Below are 24,128 nucleotides of genomic sequence, written 5' to 3'. Positions count from 1 at the left end.
GACAGAGAGAGGGTGAATTTTTATGTGTGTGAGAGAGTGTGCTTGTGTGTGAGAGAGAGAGTGTGTGTGTGAGAGGGAGGGAGAGTGTGTGTGTGTGAGAGAGAGTATTATGTGTGTGAGAGAGTGTGTGTGTGAGTTTGTGTGTGAGAGAATGTGTGTATATGGGAGAGATAGAGTGTGTTTGTGAGAGTGTGTGTGTGTGTGTGTGAGAGAGATAAAGTGTATGTGTGAGTGTGAGAGAGAGTGTGTGTGTGAGAGAGAGAGAGATAGGGTGTGTATATGTGTGTGAGAGAGAGTGAATTTGTATGTGTCTGTGCGAGAGAGACAGAGAGAGCATGAGTCTGTGTGTGAGAGAGAGTGTGTGTCTGTGTGTCTGTGTATGACAGTGTGTGTGAGAGAGAATGTGTGTGAGAGAGAATGTGTGTGAGAGAGAGTGTGTCTGTGAGAGAGAGTGCGTGTGTGTGTGTATGTGAGAGAGAGTGTGTTTGTGTGTGGGTGTGAGAGACAGATAGAGAGTGTGTGAGTGTGTGTGCATGTGAGAGAGAGTGTATATGTGTGTGAGAGAGATTGTGTGTGCATGTGAGTGTTTGGGTGTGTGTGTGAGAGAGAGAGTGCGTGTGTGTGAGAGAGAGTGTGTGTTTGTGAGAGAGAGTGTGTATGTCTACATGTGTTTGTGTGTGAGAGAGAGAGTGTGTCTGTGAGAGAGTGTATATGTGTGGATAGAGAGAGAGAGCATGTGTGTGTGAGAGAGAGTGTGTGTTTGTGAGAGAGAGAGAGTATGTGTGTGAGAGAGAGTGCATGTGTGTGAGAGAGAGGGTGTGTGTGTGTGTGAGAGAGAGAGAGAGAGTGCGTGTGTGTGAGAAAGAGTGTGTGTGAGGGAGAGAGAGTGTATGTGTGCATGTGAGAGAGTGTGTGTGTTTGTGTGAGAGAGAGAGGAAGAATTTGTTAGTGTGTGTGAGAGAGAGTGTGTGTTTGTGAGAGAGAGTGTGTATGTCTACATGTGTTTGTGTGTGAGAGAGAGAGTGTGTCTGTGAGAGAGTGTATATGTGTGGATAGAGAGAGAGATCATGTGTGTGTGAGAGAGAGTGTGTGTTTGTGAGAGAGAGAGAGTATGTGTGTGAGAGAGAGTGCATGTGTGTGAGAGAGAGGGTGTGTGTGTGTGTGAGAGAGAGAGAGAGAGTGCGTGTGTGTGAGAAAGAGTGTGTGTGAGGGAGAGAGAGTGTATGTGTGCATGTGAGAGAGTGTGTGTGTTTGTGTGAGAGAGAGAGGAAGAATTTGTTAGTGTGTGTGAGAGAGAGTGTGTGTGTGAGAGAGAGTGTGTGTTTGTGTGAGAGAGTGTGTGTGTGAGAGTGTGGGTTTGTGTGAGAGAGTGTGTGTGTGTGTGTGTGAGACAGAAAGAGTGTGTGTGTGAGAGAGAGAGAAAGCACGTGTGTGAGAGAGAGAGTGTGTGTGTATGTGTGAGAGAGAGAAAGAGAGAATTTTTGTGTGTGTGCGTGAGAGAGTGTGTTTTTGTGTGAGTGTGTTTGTGTGTGTGTGAGACAGAAAGAGTATGTGTGTGTGAGAGAGAGTGAGAGAGCGTGAGTGTGTCATGTGAGAGAGTGAGTGTGTGTGAGAGAGTGACAGTGTGTGTGTGATAGTGAGTGTGTGAGAGAGTATGTGCATGTGAGAGAGAGAGTGTGTGTGAGAGAGACAGAAAGAGGGAGAATATGTGTGTGTGAGAGGGAGAGAGTGTGTTTGTGTGTGGGTGTGAGAGACAGATAGAGTGTGTGTGTGCATGTGCATGTGAGAGAGTGAGTGTGTGTTTGTGTGTGTGCGAGAGTGAGACTGTGTATGAGGGATTGTTGCTGAGTGTGAATGCAAGGGAGCTGCAGAAATGCGGAATTGCATTTTGTGTCTGCACAAGAGCAAGGTGACTAATTGTACAGAGTGAGAAAGACATCTGGAAGGGTATCTGCAGCAGCTTGTCAGGATGGCCGAGTGGTCTAAGGCGCCAGACTCAAGGAGTGTTAGTCCTTGCTCTGCATCTGGGCTTGTGAATTCTGGTCCCTTCCTAGGGGCGTGGGTTCAAATCCCACTCCTGACATTCTCCACTTTTCCTCAAACAAACCTTCCCACACCCACACAATGCCCCCAAATTTCACAGCTTCTTGGAGAGGAGTCACTCCCCCTTCACAAAGATGGAAGAATCCAACCCCTCGGTTTAAAAGATAAGGCTGAGGCATTTGCAGCAATATTGTGTGAGAGAGGGAGCGTTTATGTGAGTGAGTGTGTTTGTGACAGAGAGAGGGTGAATTTTTATGTGTGTGAGAGAGTGTGCTTGTGTGTGAGAGAGAGAGTGTGTGTGTGAGAGGGAGGGAGAGTGTGTGTGTGTGAGAGAGAGTATTATGTGTGTGAGAGAGTGTGTGTGTGAGTTTGTGTGTGAGAGAGTGTGTGTATATGGGAGAGATAGAGTGTGTTTGTGAGAGTGTGTGTGTGTGTGAGAGAGAGATAAAGTGTATGTGTGAGTGTGAGAGAGAGTGTGTGTGTGAGAGAGAGAGATAGGGTGTGTATATGTGTGTGAGAGAGAGTGAATTTGTATGTGTCTGTGCGAGAGAGACAGAGAGAGCATGAGTCTGTGTGTGAGAGAGAGTGTGTGTCTGTGTGTCTGTGTATGACAGTGTGTGTGAGAGAGAATGTGTGTGAGAGAGAATGTGTGTGAGGGAGAGTGTGTCTGTGAGAGAGAGTGCGTGTGTGTGTGTATGTGAGAGAGAGTGTGTTTGTGTGTGGGTGTGAGAGACAGATAGAGAGTGTGTGAGTGTGTGTGCATGTGAGAGAGAGTGTATATGTGTGTGAGAGAGATTGTGTGCATGTGAGTGTTTGGGTGTGTGTGTGAGAGAGAGAGTGCGTGTGTGTGAGAGAGAGTGTGTGTTTGTGAGAGAGAGTGTGTATGTCTACATGTGTTTGTGTGTGAGAGAGAGAGTGTGTCTGTGAGAGAGTGTATATGTGTGGATAGAGAGAGAGAGCATGTGTGTGTGAGAGAGAGTGTGTGTTTGTGAGAGAGAGAGAGTATGTGTGTGAGAGAGAGTGCATGTGTGTGAGAGAGAGGGTGTGTGTGTGTGTGAGAGAGAGAGAGAGAGTGCGTGTGTGTGAGAAAGAGTGTGTGTGAGGGAGAGAGAGTGTATGTGTGCATGTGAGAGAGTGTGTGTGTTTGTGTGAGAGAGAGAGGAAGAATTTGTTAGTGTGTGTGAGAGAGAGTGTGTGTGTGAGAGAGAGTGTGTGTGAGTTTGTGTGTGAGAGAGTGTGTGTATATGGGAGAGATAGAGTGTGTTTGTGAGAGTGTGTGTGTGCGTGTGTGAGAGAGATAAAGTGTATGTGTGAGTGTGAGAGAGAGTGTGTGTGTGAGAGAGAGAGAGATAGGGTGTGTATATGTGTGTGAGAGAGAGTGAATTTGTATGTGTCTGTGCGAGAGAGACAGAGAGAGCATGAGTCTGTGTGTGAGAGAGAGTGTGTGTCTGTGTGTCTGTGTATGACAGTGTGTGTGAGAGAGAATGTGTGTGAGAGAGAGTGTGTCTGTGAGAGAGAGTGCGTGTGTGTGTGTATGTGAGAGAGAGTGTGTTTGTGTGTGGGTGTGAGAGACAGATAGAGAGTGTGTGAGTGTGTGTGCATGTGAGAGAGAGTGTATATGTGTGTGAGAGAGATTGTGTGTGCATGTGAGTGTTTGGGTGTGTGTGTGAGAGAGAGAGTGCGTGTGTGTGAGAGAGAGTGTGTGTTTGTGAGAGAGAGTGTGTATGTCTACATGTGTTTGTGTGTGAGAGAGAGAGTGTGTCTGTGAGAGAGTGTATATGTGTGGATAGAGAGAGAGAGCATGTGTGTGTGAGAGAGAGTGTGTGTTTGTGAGAGAGAGAGAGTATGTGTGTGAGAGAGAGTGCATGTGTGTGAGAGAGAGGGTGTGTGTGTGTGTGAGAGAGAGAGAGAGAGTGCGTGTGTGTGAGAAAGAGTGTGTGTGAGGGAGAGAGAGTGTATGTGTGCATGTGAGAGAGTGTGTGTGTTTGTGTGAGAGAGAGAGGAAGAATTTGTTAGTGTGTGTGAGAGAGAGTGTGTGTGTGAGAGAGAGTGTGTGTTTGTGTGAGAGAGTGTGTGTGTGAGAGTGTGGGTTTGTGTGAGAGAGAGTGTGTGTGTGTGTGTGTGAGACAGAAAGAGTGTGTGTGTGAGAGAGAGAGAAAGCGCGTGTGTGAGAGAGAGAGTGTGTGTGTATGTGTGAGAGAGAGAAAGAGAGAATTTTTGTGTGTGTGCGTGAGAGAGTGTGTTTTTGTGTGAGTGTGTTTGTGTGTGTGTGAGACAGAAAGAGTATGTGTGTGTGAGAGAGAGTGAGAGAGCGTGAGTGTGTCATGTGAGAGAGTGAGTGTGTGTGAGAGAGTGACAGTGTGTGTGTGATAGTGAGTGTGTGAGAGAGTATGTGCATGTGAGAGAGAGAGTGTGTGTGAGAGAGACAGAAAGAGGGAGAATATGTGTGTGTGAGAGGGAGAGAGTGTGTTTGTGTGTGGGTGTGAGAGACAGATAGAGTGTGTGTGTGCATGTGCATGTGAGAGAGTGAGTGTGTGTGTGTGTGTGTGTGCGAGAGTGAGACTGTGTATGAGGGATTGTTGCTGAGTGTGAATGCAAGGGAGCTGCAGAAATGCGGAATTGCATTTTGTGTCTGCACAAGAGCAAGGTGACTAATTGTACAGAGTGAGAAAGACATCTGGAAGGGCATCTGCAGCAGCTTGTCAGGATGGCCGAGTGGTCTAAGGCGCCAGACTTAAGGAATGTTAGTCCTTGCTCTGCATCTGGGCTTGTGAATTCTGGTCCCTTTCTAGGGGCGTGGGTTCAAATCCCACTCCTGACATTCTCCCCTTTTCCCCAAACAAACCTTCCCACACCCACACACTGCCCCCAAATTTCACAGCTTCTTGGAGAGGAGTCACTCCCCCTTCACAAAGATGGAAGAATCCAACCCCTCGGTTTCAAAGATAAGGCTGAGGCATTTGCAACAATTTTGTGTGAGCGTGTGAGAGAGGGAGCGTTTATGTGAGTGAGTGTGTTTGTGACAGAGAGAGGGCTAATTTTTATGTGTGTGAGAGAGTGTGCTTGTGTGTGAGAGAGAGAGTGTGTGCATGTGAGAGAGTGTGTGTGTGTGTGAGAGAGTGTTTGTGTGTTTGTGTGTGAGAGAGAGAGGAAGAATTTGTTAGTGTGTGTGAGAAAGAGCGTGTGTGTGAGAGAGAGTGTGTGTGTAAGAGAGAGTGTGTGTTTGTGTGAGAGAGTGTGTGTGTGAGAGTGTGGGTTTGTGTGAGAGAGAGAGTGTGTGTGAGAGAGTGTGTGAGAGGGTCTGTGTGAGAGAGTGTGTGTGTGTGTGAGAGGGAGTGTGTGTGTGTGTGTGTGTTAGAGGGTGTGTGAGAGAGAGAGAGTGTGTGTGTGTGAGAGAGAGTGGGTGTCTATGAGGGATTGTTGCTGAGTGTGAATGCAAGGGAGCTGCAGAAATGCGGAATTGCATTTTGTGTCTGCACAAGAGCAAGGTGACTAATTGTACAGAGTGAGAAAGACATCTGGAAGAGCATCTGCAGCAGCTTGTCAGGATGGCCGAGTGGTCTAAGGCGCCAGACTCAAGGAGTGTTAGTCCTTGCTCTGCATCTGGGCTTGTGAATTCTGGTCCCTTCCTAGGGGCGTGGGTTCAAATCCCACTCCTGACATTCTCCACTTTTCCTCAAACAAACCTTCCCACACCCACACAATGCCCCCAAATTTCATAGCTTCTTGGAGAGGAGTCACTCCCCCTTCACAAAGATGGAAGAATCCAACCCCTCGGTTTAAAAGATAAGGCTGAGGCATTTGCAGCAATATTGTGTGAGAGAGGGAGCGTTTATGTGAGTGAGTGTGTTTGTGACAGAGAGAGGGTGAATTTTTATGTGTGTGAGAGAGTGTGCTTGTGTGTGAGAGAGAGAGTGTGTGTGTGAGAGGGAGGGAGAGTGTGTGTGTGTGAGAGAGAGTATTATGTGTGTGAGAGAGTGTGTGTGTGAGTTTGTGTGTGAGAGAATGTGTGTATATGGGAGAGATAGAGTGTGTTTGTGAGAGTGTGTGTGTGTGTGTGTGAGAGAGATAAAGTGTATGTGTGAGTGTGAGAGAGAGTGTGTGTGTGAGAGAGAGAGAGATAGGGTGTGTATATGTGTGTGAGAGAGAGTGAATTTGTATGTGTCTGTGCGAGAGAGACAGAGAGAGCATGAGTCTGTGTGTGAGAGAGAGTGTGTGTCTGTGTGTCTGTGTATGACAGTGTGTGTGAGAGAGAATGTGTGTGAGAGAGAATGTGTGTGAGAGAGAGTGTGTCTGTGAGAGAGAGTGCGTGTGTGTGTGTATGTGAGAGAGAGTGTGTTTGTGTGTGGGTGTGAGAGACAGATAGAGAGTGTGTGAGTGTGTGTGCATGTGAGAGAGAGTGTATATGTGTGTGAGAGAGATTGTGTGTGCATGTGAGTGTTTGGGTGTGTGTGTGAGAGAGAGAGTGCGTGTGTGTGAGAGAGAGTGTGTGTTTGTGAGAGAGAGTGTGTATGTCTACATGTGTTTGTGTGTGAGAGAGAGAGTGTGTCTGTGAGAGAGTGTATATGTGTGGATAGAGAGAGAGAGCATGTGTGTGTGAGAGAGAGTGTGTGTTTGTGAGAGAGAGAGAGTATGTGTGTGAGAGAGAGTGCATGTGTGTGAGAGAGAGGGTGTGTGTGTGTGTGAGAGAGAGAGAGAGAGTGCGTGTGTGTGAGAAAGAGTGTGTGTGAGGGAGAGAGAGTGTATGTGTGCATGTGAGAGAGTGTGTGTGTTTGTGTGAGAGAGAGAGGAAGAATTTGTTAGTGTGTGTGAGAGAGAGTGTGTGTTTGTGAGAGAGAGTGTGTATGTCTACATGTGTTTGTGTGTGAGAGAGAGAGTGTGTCTGTGAGAGAGTGTATATGTGTGGATAGAGAGAGAGATCATGTGTGTGTGAGAGAGAGTGTGTGTTTGTGAGAGAGAGAGAGTATGTGTGTGAGAGAGAGTGCATGTGTGTGAGAGAGAGGGTGTGTGTGTGTGTGAGAGAGAGAGAGAGAGTGCGTGTGTGTGAGAAAGAGTGTGTGTGAGGGAGAGAGAGTGTATGTGTGCATGTGAGAGAGTGTGTGTGTTTGTGTGAGAGAGAGAGGAAGAATTTGTTAGTGTGTGTGAGAGAGAGTGTGTGTGTGAGAGAGAGTGTGTGTTTGTGTGAGAGAGTGTGTGTGTGAGAGTGTGGGTTTGTGTGAGAGAGTGTGTGTGTGTGTGTGTGAGACAGAAAGAGTGTGTGTGTGAGAGAGAGAGAAAGCACGTGTGTGAGAGAGAGAGTGTGTGTGTATGTGTGAGAGAGAGAAAGAGAGAATTTTTGTGTGTGTGCGTGAGAGAGTGTGTTTTTGTGTGAGTGTGTTTGTGTGTGTGTGAGACAGAAAGAGTATGTGTGTGTGAGAGAGAGTGAGAGAGCGTGAGTGTGTCATGTGAGAGAGTGAGTGTGTGTGAGAGAGTGACAGTGTGTGTGTGATAGTGAGTGTGTGAGAGAGTATGTGCATGTGAGAGAGAGAGTGTGTGTGAGAGAGACAGAAAGAGGGAGAATATGTGTGTGTGAGAGGGAGAGAGTGTGTTTGTGTGTGGGTGTGAGAGACAGATAGAGTGTGTGTGTGCATGTGCATGTGAGAGAGTGAGTGTGTGTTTGTGTGTGTGCGAGAGTGAGACTGTGTATGAGGGATTGTTGCTGAGTGTGAATGCAAGGGAGCTGCAGAAATGCGGAATTGCATTTTGTGTCTGCACAAGAGCAAGGTGACTAATTGTACAGAGTGAGAAAGACATCTGGAAGGGTATCTGCAGCAGCTTGTCAGGATGGCCGAGTGGTCTAAGGCGCCAGACTCAAGGAGTGTTAGTCCTTGCTCTGCATCTGGGCTTGTGAATTCTGGTCCCTTCCTAGGGGCGTGGGTTCAAATCCCACTCCTGACATTCTCCACTTTTCCTCAAACAAACCTTCCCACACCCACACAATGCCCCCAAATTTCACAGCTTCTTGGAGAGGAGTCACTCCCCCTTCACAAAGATGGAAGAATCCAACCCCTCGGTTTAAAAGATAAGGCTGAGGCATTTGCAGCAATATTGTGTGAGAGAGGGAGCGTTTATGTGAGTGAGTGTGTTTGTGACAGAGAGAGGGTGAATTTTTATGTGTGTGAGAGAGTGTGCTTGTGTGTGAGAGAGAGAGTGTGTGTGTGAGAGGGAGGGAGAGTGTGTGTGTGTGAGAGAGAGTATTATGTGTGTGAGAGAGTGTGTGTGTGAGTTTGTGTGTGAGAGAGTGTGTGTATATGGGAGAGATAGAGTGTGTTTGTGAGAGTGTGTGTGTGTGTGAGAGAGAGATAAAGTGTATGTGTGAGTGTGAGAGAGAGTGTGTGTGTGAGAGAGAGAGATAGGGTGTGTATATGTGTGTGAGAGAGAGTGAATTTGTATGTGTCTGTGCGAGAGAGACAGAGAGAGCATGAGTCTGTGTGTGAGAGAGAGTGTGTGTCTGTGTGTCTGTGTATGACAGTGTGTGTGAGAGAGAATGTGTGTGAGAGAGAATGTGTGTGAGGGAGAGTGTGTCTGTGAGAGAGAGTGCGTGTGTGTGTGTATGTGAGAGAGAGTGTGTTTGTGTGTGGGTGTGAGAGACAGATAGAGAGTGTGTGAGTGTGTGTGCATGTGAGAGAGAGTGTATATGTGTGTGAGAGAGATTGTGTGCATGTGAGTGTTTGGGTGTGTGTGTGAGAGAGAGAGTGCGTGTGTGTGAGAGAGAGTGTGTGTTTGTGAGAGAGAGTGTGTATGTCTACATGTGTTTGTGTGTGAGAGAGAGAGTGTGTCTGTGAGAGAGTGTATATGTGTGGATAGAGAGAGAGAGCATGTGTGTGTGAGAGAGAGTGTGTGTTTGTGAGAGAGAGAGAGTATGTGTGTGAGAGAGAGTGCATGTGTGTGAGAGAGAGGGTGTGTGTGTGTGTGAGAGAGAGAGAGAGAGTGCGTGTGTGTGAGAAAGAGTGTGTGTGAGGGAGAGAGAGTGTATGTGTGCATGTGAGAGAGTGTGTGTGTTTGTGTGAGAGAGAGAGGAAGAATTTGTTAGTGTGTGTGAGAGAGAGTGTGTGTGAGAGAGAGTGTGTGTTTGTGTGAGAGAGTGTGTGTGTGAGAGTGTGGGTTTGTGTGAGAGAGAGTGTGTGTGTGTGTGAGACAGAAAGAGTGTGTGTGTGAGAGAGAGTGTGTGTGAGAGAGAGTGTGTGTTTGTGTGAGAGAGTGTGTGTGTGAGAGTGTGGGTTTGTGTGAGAGAGAGTGTGTGTGTGTGTGAGACAGAAAGAGTGTGTGTGTGAGAGAGAGAGAAAGCGCGTGTGTGAGAGAGAGAGTGTGTGTGTATGTGTGAGAGAGAGAAAGAGAGAATTTTTGTGTGTGTGCGTGAGAGAGTGTGTTTTTGTGTGAGTGTGTTTGTGTGTGTGTGAGACAGAAAGAGTATGTGTGTGTGAGAGAGAGTGAGAGAGCGTGAGTGTGTCATGTGAGAGAGTGAGTGTGTGTGAGAGAGTGACAGTGTGTGTGTGATAGTGAGTGTGTGAGAGAGTATGTGCATGTGAGAGAGAGAGTGTGTGTGAGAGAGACAGAAAGAGGGAGAATATGTGTGTGTGAGAGGGAGAGAGTGTGTTTGTGTGTGGGTGTGAGAGACAGATAGAGTGTGTGTGTGCATGTGCATGTGAGAGAGTGAGTGTGTGTGTGTGTGTGTGTGCGAGAGTGAGACTGTGTATGAGGGATTGTTGCTGAGTGTGAATGCAAGGGAGCTGCAGAAATGCGGAATTGCATTTTGTGTCTGCACAAGAGCAAGGTGACTAATTGTACAGAGTGAGAAAGACATCTGGAAGGGCATCTGCAGCAGCTTGTCAGGATGGCCGAGTGGTCTAAGGCGCCAGCCTTAAGGAATGTTAGTCCTTGCTCTGCATCTGGGCTTGTGAATTCTGGTCCCTTTCTAGGGGCGTGGGTTCAAATCCCACTCCTGACATTCTCCCCTTTTCCCCAAACAAACCTTCCCACACCCACACACTTCCCCCAAATTTCACAGCTTCTTGGAGAGGAGTCACTCCCCCTTCACAAAGATGGAAGAATCCAACCCCTCCATTTCAAAGATAAGGCTGAGGCATTTGCAACAATTTTGTGTGAGCGTGTGAGAGAGGGAGCGTTTATGTGAGTGAGTGTGTTTGTGACAGAGAGAGGGCTAATTTTTATGTGTGTGAGAGAGTGTGCTTGTGTGTGAGAGAGAGAGTGTGTGCATGTGAGAGAGTGTGTGTGTGTGTGAGAGAGTGTATGTGTGTTTGTGTGTGAGAGAGAGAGGAAGAATTTGTTAGTGTGTGTGAGAAAGAGCGTGTGTGTGAGAGAGAGTGTGTGTGTAAGAGAGAGTGTGTGTTTGTGTGAGTGTGTGTGTGAGAGTGTGGGTTTGTGTGAGAGAGAGAGTGTGTGTGAGAGAGTGTGTGAGAGGGTCTGTGTGAGAGAGTGTGTGTGTGTGTGTGAGAGGGAGTGTGTGTGTCAGTGTGTGTGAGAGGGTGTGTGAGAGAGAGAGAGTGTGTGTGTGTGAGAGAGAGTGGGTGTCTATGAGGGATTGTTGCTGAGTGTGAATGCAAGGGAGCTGCAGAAATGCGGAATTGCATTTTGTGTCTGCACAAGAGCAAGGTGACTAATTGTACAGAGTGAGAAAGACATCTGGAAGGGCATCTGCAGCAGCTTGTCAGGATGGCCGAGTGGTCTAAGGCGCCAGACTCAAGGAGTGTTAGTCCTTGCTCTGCATCTGGGCTTGTGAATTCTGGTCCCTTCCTAGGGGCGTGGGTTCAAATCCCACTCCTGACATTCTCCACTTTTCCTCAAACAAACCTTCCCACACCCACACAATGCCCCCAAATTTCACAGCTTCTTGGAGAGGAGTCACTCCCCCTTCACAAAGATGGAAGAATCCAACCCCTCCGTTTAAAAGATAAGGCTGAGGCATTTGCAGCAATATTGTGTGAGAGAGGGAGCGTTTATGTGAGTGAGTGTGTTTGTGACAGAGAGAGGGTGAATTTTTATGTGTGTGAGAGAGTGTGCTTGTGTGTGAGAGAGAGAGTGTGTGTGTGAGAGGGAGGGAGAGTGTGTGTGTGTGAGAGAGAGTATTATGTGTGTGAGAGAGTGTGTGTGTGAGTTTGTGTGTGAGAGAGTGTGTGTATATGGGAGAGATAGAGTGTGTTTGTGAGAGTGTGTGTGTGCGTGTGTGAGAGAGATAAAGTGTATGTGTGAGTGTGAGAGAGAGTGTGTGTGTGAGAGAGAGAGAGATAGGGTGTGTATATGTGTGTGAGAGAGAGTGAATTTGTATGTGTCTGTGCGAGAGAGACAGAGAGAGCATGAGTCTGTGTGTGAGAGAGAGTGTGTGTCTGTGTGTCTGTGTATGACAGTGTGTGTGAGAGAGAATGTGTGTGAGAGAGAGTGTGTCTGTGAGAGAGAGTGCGTGTGTGTGTGTATGTGAGAGAGAGTGTGTTTGTGTGTGGGTGTGAGAGACAGATAGAGAGTGTGTGAGTGTGTGTGCATGTGAGAGAGAGTGTATATGTGTGTGAGAGAGATTGTGTGTGCATGTGAGTGTTTGGGTGTGTGTGTGAGAGAGAGAGTGCGTGTGTGTGAGAGAGAGTGTGTGTTTGTGAGAGAGAGTGTGTATGTCTACATGTGTTTGTGTGTGAGAGAGAGAGTGTGTCTGTGAGAGAGTGTATATGTGTGGATAGAGAGAGAGAGCATGTGTGTGTGAGAGAGAGTGTGTGTTTGTGAGAGAGAGAGAGTATGTGTGTGAGAGAGAGTGCATGTGTGTGAGAGAGAGGGTGTGTGTGTGTGTGAGAGAGAGAGAGAGAGTGCGTGTGTGTGAGAAAGAGTGTGTGTGAGGGAGAGAGAGTGTATGTGTGCATGTGAGAGAGTGTGTGTGTTTGTGTGAGAGAGAGAGGAAGAATTTGTTAGTGTGTGTGAGAGAGAGTGTGTGTGTGAGAGAGAGTGTGTGTTTGTGTGAGAGAGTGTGTGTGTGAGAGTGTGGGTTTGTGTGAGAGAGAGTGTGTGTGTGTGTGTGTGAGACAGAAAGAGTGTGTGTGTGAGAGAGAGAGAAAGCGCGTGTGTGAGAGAGAGAGTGTGTGTGTATGTGTGAGAGAGAGAAAGAGAGAATTTTTGTGTGTGTGCGTGAGAGAGTGTGTTTTTGTGTGAGTGTGTTTGTGTGTGTGTGAGACAGAAAGAGTATGTGTGTGTGAGAGAGAGTGAGAGAGCGTGAGTGTGTCATGTGAGAGAGTGAGTGTGTGTGAGAGAGTGACAGTGTGTGTGTGATAGTGAGTGTGTGAGAGAGTATGTGCATGTGAGAGAGAGAGTGTGTGTGAGAGAGACAGAAAGAGGGAGAATATGTGTGTGTGAGAGGGAGAGAGTGTGTTTGTGTGTGGGTGTGAGAGACAGATAGAGTGTGTGTGTGCATGTGCATGTGAGAGAGTGAGTGTGTGTGTGTGTGTGTGTGCGAGAGTGAGACTGTGTATGAGGGATTGTTGCTGAGTGTGAATGCAAGGGAGCTGCAGAAATGCGGAATTGCATTTTGTGTCTGCACAAGAGCAAGGTGACTAATTGTACAGAGTGAGAAAGACATCTGGAAGGGCATCTGCAGCAGCTTGTCAGGATGGCCGAGTGGTCTAAGGCGCCAGACTTAAGGAATGTTAGTCCTTGCTCTGCATCTGGGCTTGTGAATTCTGGTCCCTTTCTAGGGGCGTGGGTTCAAATCCCACTCCTGACATTCTCCCCTTTTCCCCAAACAAACCTTCCCACACCCACACACTGCCCCCAAATTTCACAGCTTCTTGGAGAGGAGTCACTCCCCCTTCACAAAGATGGAAGAATCCAACCCCTCGGTTTCAAAGATAAGGCTGAGGCATTTGCAACAATTTTGTGTGAGCGTGTGAGAGAGGGAGCGTTTATGTGAGTGAGTGTGTTTGTGACAGAGAGAGGGCTAATTTTTATGTGTGTGAGAGAGTGTGCTTGTGTGTGAGAGAGAGAGTGTGTGCATGTGAGAGAGTGTGTGTGTGTGTGAGAGAGTGTTTGTGTGTTTGTGTGTGAGAGAGAGAGGAAGAATTTGTTAGTGTGTGTGAGAAAGAGCGTGTGTGTGAGAGAGAGTGTGTGTGTAAGAGAGAGTGTGTGTTTGTGTGAGAGAGTGTGTGTGTGAGAGTGTGGGTTTGTGTGAGAGAGAGAGTGTGTGTGAGAGAGTGTGTGAGAGGGTCTGTGTGAGAGAGTGTGTGTGTGTGTGAGAGGGAGTGTGTGTGTGTGTGTGTGTTAGAGGGTGTGTGAGAGAGAGAGAGTGTGTGTGTGTGAGAGAGAGTGGGTGTCTATGAGGGATTGTTGCTGAGTGTGAATGCAAGGGAGCTGCAGAAATGCGGAATTGCATTTTGTGTCTGCACAAGAGCAAGGTGACTAATTGTACAGAGTGAGAAAGACATCTGGAAGAGCATCTGCAGCAGCTTGTCAGGATGGCCGAGTGGTCTAAGGCGCCAGACTCAAGGAGTGTTAGTCCTTGCTCTGCATCTGGGCTTGTGAATTCTGGTCCCTTCCTAGGGGCGTGGGTTCAAATCCCACTCCTGACATTCTCCACTTTTCCTCAAACAAACCTTCCCACACCCACACAATGCCCCCAAATTTCATAGCTTCTTGGAGAGGAGTCACTCCCCCTTCACAAAGATGGAAGAATCCAACCCCTCGGTTTAAAAGATAAGGCTGAGGCATTTGCAGCAATATTGTGTGAGAGAGGGAGCGTTTATGTGAGTGAGTGTGTTTGTGACAGAGAGAGGGTGAATTTTTATGTGTGTGAGAGAGTGTGCTTGTGTGTGAGAGAGAGAGTGTGTGTGTGAGAGGGAGGGAGAGTGTGTGTGTGTGAGAGAGAGTATTATGTGTGTGAGAGAGTGTGTGTGTGAGTTTGTGTGTGAGAGAATGTGTGTATATGGGAGAGATAGAGTGTGTTTGTGAGAGTGTGTGTGTGTGTGTGTGAGAGAGATAAAGTGTATGTGTGAGTGTGAGAGAGAGTGTGTGTGTGAGAGAGAGAGAGATAGGGTGTGTATATGTGTGTGAGAGAGAGTGAATTTGTATGTGTCTGTGCGAGAGAGACAGAGAGAGCATGAGTCTGTGTGTGAGAGAGAGTGTGTGTCTGTGTGTCTGTGTATGACAGTGTGTGTGAGAGAGAATGTGTGTGAGAGAGAATGTGTGTGAGAGAGAGTGTGTCTGTGAGAGAGAGTGCGTGTATGTGAGAGAGAGTGTGTTTGTGTGTGGGTGTGAGAGACAGATAGAGAGTGTGTGAGTGTGTGTGCATGTGAGAGAGAGTGTATATGTGTGTGAGAGAGATTGTGTGTGCATGTGAGTGTTTGGGTGTGTGTGTGAGAGAGAGAGTGCGTGTGTGTGAGAGAGAGTGTGTGTTTGTGAGAGAGAGTGTGTATGTCTACATGTGTTTGTGTGTGAGAGAGAGAGTGTGTCTGTGAGAGAGTGTATATGTGTGGATAGAGAGAGAGAGCATGTGTGTGTGAGAGAGAGTGTGTGTTTGTGAGAGAGAGAGAGTATGTGTGTGAGAGAGAGTGCATGTGTGTGAGAGAGAGGGTGTGTGTGTGTGTGAGAGAGAGAGAGAGAGTGCGTGTGTGTGAGAAAGAGTGTGTGTGAGGGAGAGAGAGTGTATGTGTGCATGTGAGAGAGTGTGTGTGTTTGTGTGAGAGAGAGAGGAAGAATTTGTTAGTGTGTGTGAGAGAGAGTGTGTGTTTGTGAGAGAGAGTGTGTATGTCTACATGTGTTTGTGTGTGAGAGAGAGAGTGTGTCTGTGAGAGAGTGTATATGTGTGGATAGAGAGAGAGATCATGTGTGTGTGAGAGAGAGTGTGTGTTTGTGAGAGAGAGAGAGTATGTGTGTGAGAGAGAGTGCATGTGTGTGAGAGAGAGGGTGTGTGTGTGTGTGAGAGAGAGAGAGAGAGTGCGTGTGTGTGAGAAAGAGTGTGTGTGAGGGAGAGAGAGTGTATGTGTGCATGTGAGAGAGTGTGTGTGTTTGTGTGAGAGAGAGAGGAAGAATTTGTTAGTGTGTGTGAGAGAGAGTGTGTGTGTGAGAGAGAGTGTGTGTTTGTGTGAGAGAGTGTGTGTGTGAGAGTGTGGGTTTGTGTGAGAGAGTGTGTGTGTGTGTGTGTGAGACAGAAAGAGTGTGTGTGTGAGAGAGAGAGAAAGCACGTGTGTGAGAGAGAGAGTGTGTGTGTATGTGTGAGAGAGAGAAAGAGAGAATTTTTGTGTGTGTGCGTGAGAGAGTGTGTTTTTGTGTGAGTGTGTTTGTGTGTGTGTGAGACAGAAAGAGTATGTGTGTGTGAGAGAGAGTGAGAGAGCGTGAGTGTGTCATGTGAGAGAGTGAGTGTGTGTGAGAGAGTGACAGTGTGTGTGTGATAGTGAGTGTGTGAGAGAGTATGTGCATGTGAGAGAGAGAGTGTGTGTGAGAGAGACAGAAAGAGGGAGAATATGTGTGTGTGAGAGGGAGAGAGTGTGTTTGTGTGTGGGTGTGAGAGACAGATAGAGTGTGTGTGTGCATGTGCATGTGAGAGAGTGAGTGTGTGTTTGTGTGTGTGCGAGAGTGAGACTGTGTATGAGGGATTGTTGCTGAGTGTGAATGCAAGGGAGCTGCAGAAATGCGGAATTGCATTTTGTGTCTGCACAAGAGCAAGGTGACTAATTGTACAGAGTGAGAAAGACATCTGGAAGGGCATCTGCAGCAGCTTGTCAGGATGGCCGAGTGGTCTAAGGCGCCAGACTTAAGGAATGTTAGTCCTTGCTCTGCATCTGGGCTTGTGAATTCTGGTCCCTTTCTAGGGGCGTGGGTTCAAATCCCACTCCTGACATTCTCCCCTTTTCCCCAAACAAACCTTCCCACACCCACACACTGCCCCCAAATTTCACAGCTTCTTGGAGAGGAGTCACTCCCCCTTCACAAAGATGGAAGAATCCAACCCCTCGGTTTCAAAGATAAGGCTGAGGCATTTGCAACAATTTTGTGTGAGCGTGTGAGAGAGGGAGCGTTTATGTGAGTGAGTGTGTTTGTGACAGAGAGAGGGCTAATTTTTATGTGTGTGAGAGAGTGTGCTTGTGTGTGAGAGAGAGAGTGTGTGCATGTGAGAGAGTGTGTGTGTGTGTGAGAGAGTGTTTGTGTGTTTGTGTGTGAGAGAGAGAGGAAGAATTTGTTAGTGTGTGTGAGAAAGAGCGTGTGTGTGAGAGAGAGTGTGTGTGTAAGAGAGAGTGTGTGTTTGTGTGAGAGAGTGTGTGTGTGAGAGTGTGGGTTTGTGTGAGAGAGAGAGTGTGTGTGAGAGAGTGTGTGAGAGGGTCTGTGTGAGAGAGTGTGTGTGTGTGTGTGAGAGGGAGTGTGTGTGTGTGTGTGTGTTAGAGGGTGTGTGAGAGAGAGAGAGTGTGTGTGTGTGAGAGAGAGTGGGTGTCTATGAGGGATTGTTGCTGAGTGTGAATGCAAGGGAGCTGCAGAAATGCGGAATTGCATTTTGTGTCTGCACAAGAGCAAGGTGACTAATTGTACAGAGTGAGAAAGACATCTGGAAGAGCATCTGCAGCAGCTTGTCAGGATGGCCGAGTGGTCTAAGGCGCCAGACTCAAGGAGTGTTAGTCCTTGCTCTGCATCTGGGCTTGTGAATTCTGGTCCCTTCCTAGGGGCGTGGGTTCAAATCCCACTCCTGACATTCTCCACTTTTCCTCAAACAAACCTTCCCACACCCACACAATGCCCCCAAATTTCATAGCTTCTTGGAGAGGAGTCACTCCCCCTTCACAAAGATGGAAGAATCCAACCCCTCGGTTTAAAAGATAAGGCTGAGGCATTTGCAGCAATATTGTGTGAGAGAGGGAGCGTTTATGTGAGTGAGTGTGTTTGTGACAGAGAGAGGGTGAATTTTTATGTGTGTGAGAGAGTGTGCTTGTGTGTGAGAGAGAGAGTGTGTGTGTGAGAGGGAGGGAGAGTGTGTGTGTGTGAGAGAGAGTATTATGTGTGTGAGAGAGTGTGTGTGTGAGTTTGTGTGTGAGAGAATGTGTGTATATGGGAGAGATAGAGTGTGTTTGTGAGAGTGTGTGTGTGTGTGTGTGAGAGAGATAAAGTGTATGTGTGAGTGTGAGAGAGAGTGTGTGTGTGAGAGAGAGAGAGATAGGGTGTGTATATGTGTGTGAGAGAGAGTGAATTTGTATGTGTCTGTGCGAGAGAGACAGAGAGAGCATGAGTCTGTGTGTGAGAGAGAGTGTGTGTCTGTGTGTCTGTGTATGACAGTGTGTGTGAGAGAGAATGTGTGTGAGAGAGAATGTGTGTGAGAGAGAGTGTGTCTGTGAGAGAGAGTGCGTGTGTGTGTGTATGTGAGAGAGAGTGTGTTTGTGTGTGGGTGTGAGAGACAGATAGAGAGTGTGTGAGTGTGTGTGCATGTGAGAGAGAGTGTATATGTGTGTGAGAGAGATTGTGTGTGCATGTGAGTGTTTGGGTGTGTGTGTGAGAGAGAGAGTGCGTGTGTGTGAGAGAGAGTGTGTGTTTGTGAGAGAGAGTGTGTATGTCTACATGTGTTTGTGTGTGAGAGAGAGAGTGTGTCTGTGAGAGAGTGTATATGTGTGGATAGAGAGAGAGAGCATGTGTGTGTGAGAGAGAGTGTGTGTTTGTGAGAGAGAGAGAGTATGTGTGTGAGAGAGAGTGCATGTGTGTGAGAGAGAGGGTGTGTGTGTGTGAGAGAGAGAGAGAGAGTGCGTGTGTGTGAGAAAGAGTGTGTGTGAGGGAGAGAGAGTGTATGTGTGCATGTGAGAGAGTGTGTGTGTTTGTGTGAGAGAGAGAGGAAGAATTTGTTAGTGTGTGTGAGAGAGAGTGTGTGTGTGAGAGAGAGTGTGTGTTTGTGTGAGAGAGTGTGTGTGTGAGAGTGTGGGTTTGTGTGAGAGAGAGTGTGTGTGTGTGTGTGAGACAGAAAGAGTGTGTGTGTGAGAGAGAGAGAAAGCGCGTGTGTGAGAGAGAGAGTGTGTGTGTATGTGTGAGAGAGAGAAAGAGAGAATTTTTGTGTGTGTGCGTGAGAGAGTGTGTTTTTGTGTGAGTGTGTTTGTGTGTGTGTGAGACAGAAAGAGTATGTGTGTGTGAGAGAGAGTGAGAGAGCGTGAGTGTGTCATGTGAGAGAGTGAGTGTGTGTGAGAGAGTGACAGTGTGTGTGTGATAGTGAGTGTGTGAGAGAGTATGTGCATGTGAGAGAGAGAGTGTGTGTGAGAGAGACAGAAAGAGGGAGAATATGTGTGTGTGAGAGGGAGAGAGTGTGTTTGTGTGTGGGTGTGAGAGACAGATAGAGTGTGTGTGTGCATGTGCATGTGAGAGAGTGAGTGTGTGTGTGTGTGTGTGCGAGAGTGAGACTGTGTATGAGGGATTGTTGCTGAGTGTGAATGCAAGGGAGCTGCAGAAATGCGGAATTGCATTTTGTGTCTGCACAAGAGCAAGGTGACTAATTGTACAGAGTGAGAAAGACATCTGGAAGGGTATCTGCAGCAGCTTGTCAGGATGGCCGAGTGGTCTAAGGCGCCAGACTCAAGGAGTGTTAGTCCTTGCTCTGCATCTGGGCTTGTGAATTCTGGTCCCTTCCTAGGGGCGTGGGTTCAAATCCCACTCCTGACATTCTCCACTTTTCCTCAAACAAACCTTCCCACACCCACACAATGCCCCCAAATTTCACAGCTTCTTGGAGAGGAGTCACTCCCCCTTCACAAAGATGGAAGAATCCAACCCCTCGGTTTAAAAGATAAGGCTGAGGCATTTGCAGCAATATTGTGTGAGAGAGGGAGCGTTTATGTGAGTGAGTGTGTTTGTGACAGAGAGAGGGTGAATTTTTATGTGTGTGAGAGAGTGTGCTTGTGTGTGAGAGAGAGAGTGTGTGTGTGAGAGGGAGGGAGAGTGTGTGTGTGTGAGAGAGAGTATTATGTGTGTGAGAGAGTGTGTGTGTGAGTTTGTGTGTGAGAGAGTGTGTGTATATGGGAGAGATAGAGTGTGTTTGTGAGAGTGTGTGTGTGTGTGAGAGAGAGATAAAGTGTATGTGTGAGTGTGAGAGAGAGTGTGTGTGTGAGAGAGAGAGATAGGGTGTGTATATGTGTGTGAGAGAGAGTGAATTTGTATGTGTCTGTGCGAGAGAGACAGAGAGAGCATGAGTCTGTGTGTGAGAGAGAGTGTGTGTCTGTGTGTCTGTGTATGACAGTGTGTGTGAGAGAGAATGTGTGTGAGAGAGAATGTGTGTGAGAGAGAGTGTGTCTGTGAGAGAGAGTGCGTGTGTGTGTGTATGTGAGAGAGAGTGTGTTTGTGTGTGGGTGTGAGAGACAGATAGAGAGTGTGTGAGTGTGTGTGCATGTGAGAGAGAGTGTATATGTGTGTGAGAGAGATTGTGTGTGCATGTGAGTGTTTGGGTGTGTGTGTGAGAGAGAGAGTGCGTGTGTGTGAGAGAGAGTGTGTGTTTGTGAGAGAGAGTGTGTATGTCTACATGTGTTTGTGTGTGAGAGAGAGAGTGTGTCTGTGAGAGAGTGTATATGTGTGGATAGAGAGAGAGAGCATGTGTGTGTGAGAGAGAGTGTGTGTTTGTGAGAGAGAGAGAGTATGTGTGTGAGAGAGAGTGCATGTGTGTGAGAGAGAGGGTGTGTGTGTGTGTGAGAGAGAGAGAGAGAGTGCGTGTGTGTGAGAAAGAGTGTGTGTGAGGGAGAGAGAGTGTATGTGTGCATGTGAGAGAGTGTGTGTGTTTGTGTGAGAGAGAGAGGAAGAATTTGTTAGTGTGTGTGAGAGAGAGTGTGTGTGTGAGAGAGAGTGTGTGTTTGTGTGAGAGAGTGTGTGTGTGAGAGTGTGGGTTTGTGTGAGAGAGTGTGTGTGTGTGTGTGTGAGACAGAAAGAGTGTGTGTGTGAGAGAGAGAGAAAGCACGTGTGTGAGAGAGAGAGTGTGTGTGTATGTGTGAGAGAGAGAAAGAGAGAATTTTTGTGTGTGTGCGTGAGAGAGTGTGTTTTTGTGTGAGTGTGTTTGTGTGTGTGTGAGACAGAAAGAGTATGTGTGTGTGAGAGAGAGTGAGAGAGCGTGAGTGTGTCATGTGAGAGAGTGAGTGTGTGTGAGAGAGTGACAGTGTGTGTGTGATAGTGAGTGTGTGAGAGAGTATGTGCATGTGAGAGAGAGAGTGTGTGTGAGAGAGACAGAAAGAGGGAGAATATGTGTGTGTGAGAGGGAGAGAGTGTGTTTGTGTGTGGGTGTGAGAGACAGATAGAGTGTGTGTGTGCATGTGCATGTGAGAGAGTGAGTGTGTGTTTGTGTGTGTGCGAGAGTGAGACTGTGTATGAGGGATTGTTGCTGAGTGTGAATGCAAGGGAGCTGCAGAAATGCGGAATTGCATTTTGTGTCTGCACAAGAGCAAGGTGACTAATTGTACAGAGTGAGAAAGACATCTGGAAGGGCATCTGCAGCAGCTTGTCAGGATGGCCGAGTGGTCTAAGGCGCCAGCCTTAAGGAATGTTAGTCCTTGCTCTGCATCTGGGCTTGTGAATTCTGGTCCCTTTCTAGGGGCGTGGGTTCAAATCCCACTCCTGACATTCTCCACTTTTCCCCAAACAAACCTTCCCACACCCACACACTGCCCCCAAATTTCACAGCTTCTTGGAGAGGAGTCACTCCCCCTTCACAAAGATGGAAGAATCCAACCCCTCGGTTTCAAAGATAAGGCTGAGGCATTTGCAACAATTTTGTGTGAGCGTGTGAGAGAGGGAGCGTTTATGTGAGTGAGTGTGTTTGTGACAGAGAGAGGGCTAATTTTTATGTGTGTGAGAGAGTGTGCTTGTGTGTGAGAGAGAGAGTGTGTGCATGTGAGAGAGTGTGTGTGTGTGTGAGAGAGTGTTTGTGTGTTTGTGTGTGAGAGAGAGAGGAAGAATTTGTTAGTGTGTGTGAGAAAGAGCGTGTGTGTGAGAGAGAGTGTGTGTGTAAGAGAGAGTGTGTGTTTGTGTGAGAGAGTGTGTGTGTGAGAGTGTGGGTTTGTGTGAGAGAGAGAGTGTGTGTGAGAGAGTGTGTGAGAGGGTCTGTGTGAGAGAGTGTGTGTGTGTGTGAGAGGGAGTGTGTGTGTGTGTGTGTGTTAGAGGGTGTGTGAGAGAGAGAGAGTGTGTGTGTGTGAGAGAGAGTGGGTGTCTATGAGGGATTGTTGCTGAGTGTGAATGCAAGGGAGCTGCAGAAATGCGGAATTGCATTTTGTGTCTGCACAAGAGCAAGGTGACTAATTGTACAGAGTGAGAAAGACATCTGGAAGAGCATCTGCAGCAGCTTGTCAGGATGGCCGAGTGGTCTAAGGCGCCAGACTCAAGGAGTGTTAGTCCTTGCTCTGCATCTGGGCTTGTGAATTCTGGTCCCTTCCTAGGGGCGTGGGTTCAAATCCCACTCCTGACATTCTCCACTTTTCCTCAAACAAACCTTCCCACACCCACACAATGCCCCCAAATTTCATAGCTTCTTGGAGAGGAGTCACTCCCCCTTCACAAAGATGGAAGAATCCAACCCCTCGGTTTAAAAGATAAGGCTGAGGCATTTGCAGCAATATTGTGTGAGAGAGGGAGCGTTTATGTGAGTGAGTGTGTTTGTGACAGAGAGAGGGTGAATTTTTATGTGTGTGAGAGAGTGTGCTTGTGTGTGAGAGAGAGAGTGTGTGTGTGAGAGGGAGGGAGAGTGTGTGTGTGTGAGAGAGAGTATTATGTGTGTGAGAGAGTGTGTGTGTGAGTTTGTGTGTGAGAGAATGTGTGTATATGGGAGAGATAGAGTGTGTTTGTGAGAGTGTGTGTGTGTGTGTGTGAGAGAGATAAAGTGTATGTGTGAGTGTGAGAGAGAGTGTGTGTGTGAGAGAGAGAGATAGGGTGTGTATATGTGTGTGAGAGAGAGTGAATTTGTATGTGTCTGTGCGAGAGAGACAGAGAGAGCATGAGTCTGTGTGTGAGAGAGAGTGTGTGTCTGTGTGTCTGTGTATGACAGTGTGTGTGAGAGAGAATGTGTGTGAGAGAGAATGTGTGTGAGAGAGAGTGTGTCTGTGAGAGAGAGTGCGTGTGTGTGTGTATGTGAGAGAGAGTGTGTTTGTGTGTGGGTGTGAGAGACAGATAGAGAGTGTGTGAGTGTGTGTGCATGTGAGAGAGAGTGTATATGTGTGTGAGAGAGATTGTGTGTGCATGTGAGTGTTTGGGTGTGTGTGTGAGAGAGAGAGTGCGTGTGTGTGAGAGAGAGTGTGTGTTTGTGAGAGAGAGTGTGTATGTCTACATGTGTTTGTGTGTGAGAGAGAGAGTGTGTCTGTGAGAGAGTGTATATGTGTGGATAGAGAGAGAGAGCATGTGTGTGTGAGAGAGAGTGTGTGTTTGTGAGAGAGAGAGAGTATGTGTGTGAGAGAGAGTGCATGTGTGTGAGAGAGAGGGTGTGTGTGTGTGTGAGAGAGAGAGAGAGAGTGCGTGTGTGTGAGAAAGAGTGTGTGTGAGGGAGAGAGAGTGTATGTGTGCATGTGAGAGAGTGTGTGTGTTTGTGTGAGAGAGAGAGGAAGAATTTGTTAGTGTGTGTGAGAGAGAGTGTGTGTGTGAGAGAGAGTGTGTGTTTGTGTGAGAGAGTGTGTGTGTGAGAGTGTGGGTTTGTGTGAGAGAGAGTGTGTGTGTGTGTGTGAGACAGAAAGAGTGTGTGTGTGAGAGAGAGAGAAAGCGCGTGTGTGAGAGAGAGAGTGTGTGTGTATGTGTGAGAGAGAGAAAGAGAGAATTTTTGTGTGTGTGCGTGAGAGAGTGTGTTTTTGTGTGAGTGTGTTTGTGTGTGTGTGAGACAGAAAGAGTATGTGTGTGTGAGAGAGAGTGAGAGAGCGTGAGTGTGTCATGTGAGAGAGTGAGTGTGTGTGAGAGAGTGACAGTGTGTGTGTGATAGTGAGTGTATGAGAGAGTATGTGCATGTGAGAGAGAGAGTGTGTGTGAGAGAGACAGAAAGAGGGAGAATATGTGTGTGTGAGAGGGAGAGAGTGTGTTTGTGTGTGGGTGTGAGAGACAGATAGAGTGTGTGTGTGCATGTGCATGTGAGAGAGTGAGTGTGTGTGTGTGTGTGTGCGAGAGTGAGACTGTGTATGAGGGATTGTTGCTGAGTGTGAATGCAAGGGAGCTGCAGAAATGCGGAATTGCATTTTGTGTCTGCACAAGAGCAAGGTGACTAATTGTACAGAGTGAGAAAGACATCTGGAAGGGCATCTGCAGCAGCTTGTCAGGATGGCCGAGTGGTCTAAGGCGCCAGACTCAAGGAGTGTTAGTCCTTGCTCTGCATCTGGGCTTGTGAATTCTGGTCCCTTCCTAGGGGCGTGGGTCCAAATCCCACTCCTGACATTCTCCACTTTTCCTCAAACAAACCTTCCCACACCCACACAATGCCCCCAAATTTCACAGCTTCTTGGAGAGGAGTCACTCCCCCTTCACAAAGATGGAAGAATCCAACCCCTCGGTTTCAAAGATAAGGCTGAGGCATTTGCAGCAATATTGTGTGAGAGAGGGAGCGTTTATGTGAGTGAGTGCGTTTGTGACAGAGAGAGGGTGAATTTTTATGTGTGTGAGAGAGTGTGCTTGTGTGTGAGAGAGAGAGTGTGTGTGTGAGAGGGAGGGAGAGTGTGTGTGTGTGAGAGAGAGTATTATGTGTGTGAGAGAGTGTGTGTGTGAGTTTGTGTGTGAGAGAGTGTGTGTATGTGGGAGAGATAGAGTGTGTTTGTGAGAGTGTGTGTGTGTGTGTGTGTGTGAGAGAGATAAAGTGTATGTGTGAGTGTGAGAGAGAGTGTGTGTGTGAGAGAGAGAGATAGGGTGTGTATATGTGTGTGTGTGTGTGAGAGAGAGTGTGTGTTTGTGAGAGAGAGAGAGTATGTGTGTGAGAGAGAGTGCATGTGTGTGAGAGAGAGGGTGTGTGTGTGTGTGAGAGAGAGAGAGAGAGTGCGTGTGTGTGAGAAAGAGTGTGTGTGAGGGAGAGAGAGTGTATGTGTGCATGTGAGAGAGTGTGTGTGTTTGTGTGAGAGAGAGAGGAAGAATTTGTTAGTGTGTGTGAGAGAGAGTGTGTGTGA

The 24,128-nt window shown here is 47.5% G+C and overlaps 14 non-coding genes across 14 annotated transcripts; all 14 read left to right on the top strand.

Annotated features, from left to right (window-relative positions):
• The first annotated feature begins 1,963 nt into the window (after positions 1-1,963).
• Positions 1,964-2,083, top strand: trnal-caa (transfer RNA leucine (anticodon CAA)). The gene is made up of 2 exons: positions 1,964-2,001; positions 2,038-2,083. It is a non-coding gene; the product is annotated as a tRNA-Leu (tRNA).
• Positions 2,084-4,744: 2,661 nt separating this feature from the next.
• Positions 4,745-4,864, top strand: trnal-uaa (transfer RNA leucine (anticodon UAA)). Its single transcript has 2 exons — positions 4,745-4,782; positions 4,819-4,864. It is a non-coding gene; the product is annotated as a tRNA-Leu (tRNA).
• Positions 4,865-5,585: 721 nt separating this feature from the next.
• trnal-caa (transfer RNA leucine (anticodon CAA)) lies at positions 5,586-5,705 on the top strand. The gene is made up of 2 exons: positions 5,586-5,623; positions 5,660-5,705. It is a non-coding gene; the product is annotated as a tRNA-Leu (tRNA).
• Positions 5,706-7,860: 2,155 nt separating this feature from the next.
• On the top strand, positions 7,861-7,980 carry trnal-caa (transfer RNA leucine (anticodon CAA)). The gene is made up of 2 exons: positions 7,861-7,898; positions 7,935-7,980. It is a non-coding gene; the product is annotated as a tRNA-Leu (tRNA).
• Positions 7,981-9,910: 1,930 nt separating this feature from the next.
• On the top strand, positions 9,911-10,030 carry trnal-uaa (transfer RNA leucine (anticodon UAA)). The gene is made up of 2 exons: positions 9,911-9,948; positions 9,985-10,030. It is a non-coding gene; the product is annotated as a tRNA-Leu (tRNA).
• A 719-nt stretch (positions 10,031-10,749) lies between these two features.
• On the top strand, positions 10,750-10,869 carry trnal-caa (transfer RNA leucine (anticodon CAA)). Its single transcript has 2 exons — positions 10,750-10,787; positions 10,824-10,869. It is a non-coding gene; the product is annotated as a tRNA-Leu (tRNA).
• Positions 10,870-12,679: 1,810 nt separating this feature from the next.
• Positions 12,680-12,799, top strand: trnal-uaa (transfer RNA leucine (anticodon UAA)). Its single transcript has 2 exons — positions 12,680-12,717; positions 12,754-12,799. It is a non-coding gene; the product is annotated as a tRNA-Leu (tRNA).
• A 721-nt stretch (positions 12,800-13,520) lies between these two features.
• On the top strand, positions 13,521-13,640 carry trnal-caa (transfer RNA leucine (anticodon CAA)). The gene is made up of 2 exons: positions 13,521-13,558; positions 13,595-13,640. It is a non-coding gene; the product is annotated as a tRNA-Leu (tRNA).
• Positions 13,641-15,787: 2,147 nt separating this feature from the next.
• On the top strand, positions 15,788-15,907 carry trnal-uaa (transfer RNA leucine (anticodon UAA)). The gene is made up of 2 exons: positions 15,788-15,825; positions 15,862-15,907. It is a non-coding gene; the product is annotated as a tRNA-Leu (tRNA).
• A 723-nt stretch (positions 15,908-16,630) lies between these two features.
• On the top strand, positions 16,631-16,750 carry trnal-caa (transfer RNA leucine (anticodon CAA)). Its single transcript has 2 exons — positions 16,631-16,668; positions 16,705-16,750. It is a non-coding gene; the product is annotated as a tRNA-Leu (tRNA).
• Positions 16,751-18,570: 1,820 nt separating this feature from the next.
• trnal-caa (transfer RNA leucine (anticodon CAA)) lies at positions 18,571-18,690 on the top strand. Its single transcript has 2 exons — positions 18,571-18,608; positions 18,645-18,690. It is a non-coding gene; the product is annotated as a tRNA-Leu (tRNA).
• Positions 18,691-20,508: 1,818 nt separating this feature from the next.
• On the top strand, positions 20,509-20,628 carry trnal-uaa (transfer RNA leucine (anticodon UAA)). Its single transcript has 2 exons — positions 20,509-20,546; positions 20,583-20,628. It is a non-coding gene; the product is annotated as a tRNA-Leu (tRNA).
• Positions 20,629-21,349: 721 nt separating this feature from the next.
• Positions 21,350-21,469, top strand: trnal-caa (transfer RNA leucine (anticodon CAA)). The gene is made up of 2 exons: positions 21,350-21,387; positions 21,424-21,469. It is a non-coding gene; the product is annotated as a tRNA-Leu (tRNA).
• A 1,820-nt stretch (positions 21,470-23,289) lies between these two features.
• On the top strand, positions 23,290-23,409 carry trnal-caa (transfer RNA leucine (anticodon CAA)). Its single transcript has 2 exons — positions 23,290-23,327; positions 23,364-23,409. It is a non-coding gene; the product is annotated as a tRNA-Leu (tRNA).
• The last annotated feature ends 719 nt before the right edge of the window (positions 23,410-24,128 follow it).

This window comes from Chiloscyllium plagiosum, unplaced genomic scaffold (assembly GCF_037043375.1).
Source record: "Chiloscyllium plagiosum isolate Xiang-an unplaced genomic scaffold, Cpla_swu_hap1 HiC_scaffold_24, whole genome shotgun sequence".
Lineage (NCBI taxonomy): Eukaryota > Metazoa > Chordata > Chondrichthyes > Orectolobiformes > Hemiscylliidae > Chiloscyllium > Chiloscyllium plagiosum.
This window is presented reverse-complemented; position numbering and strand designations above follow the sequence as displayed.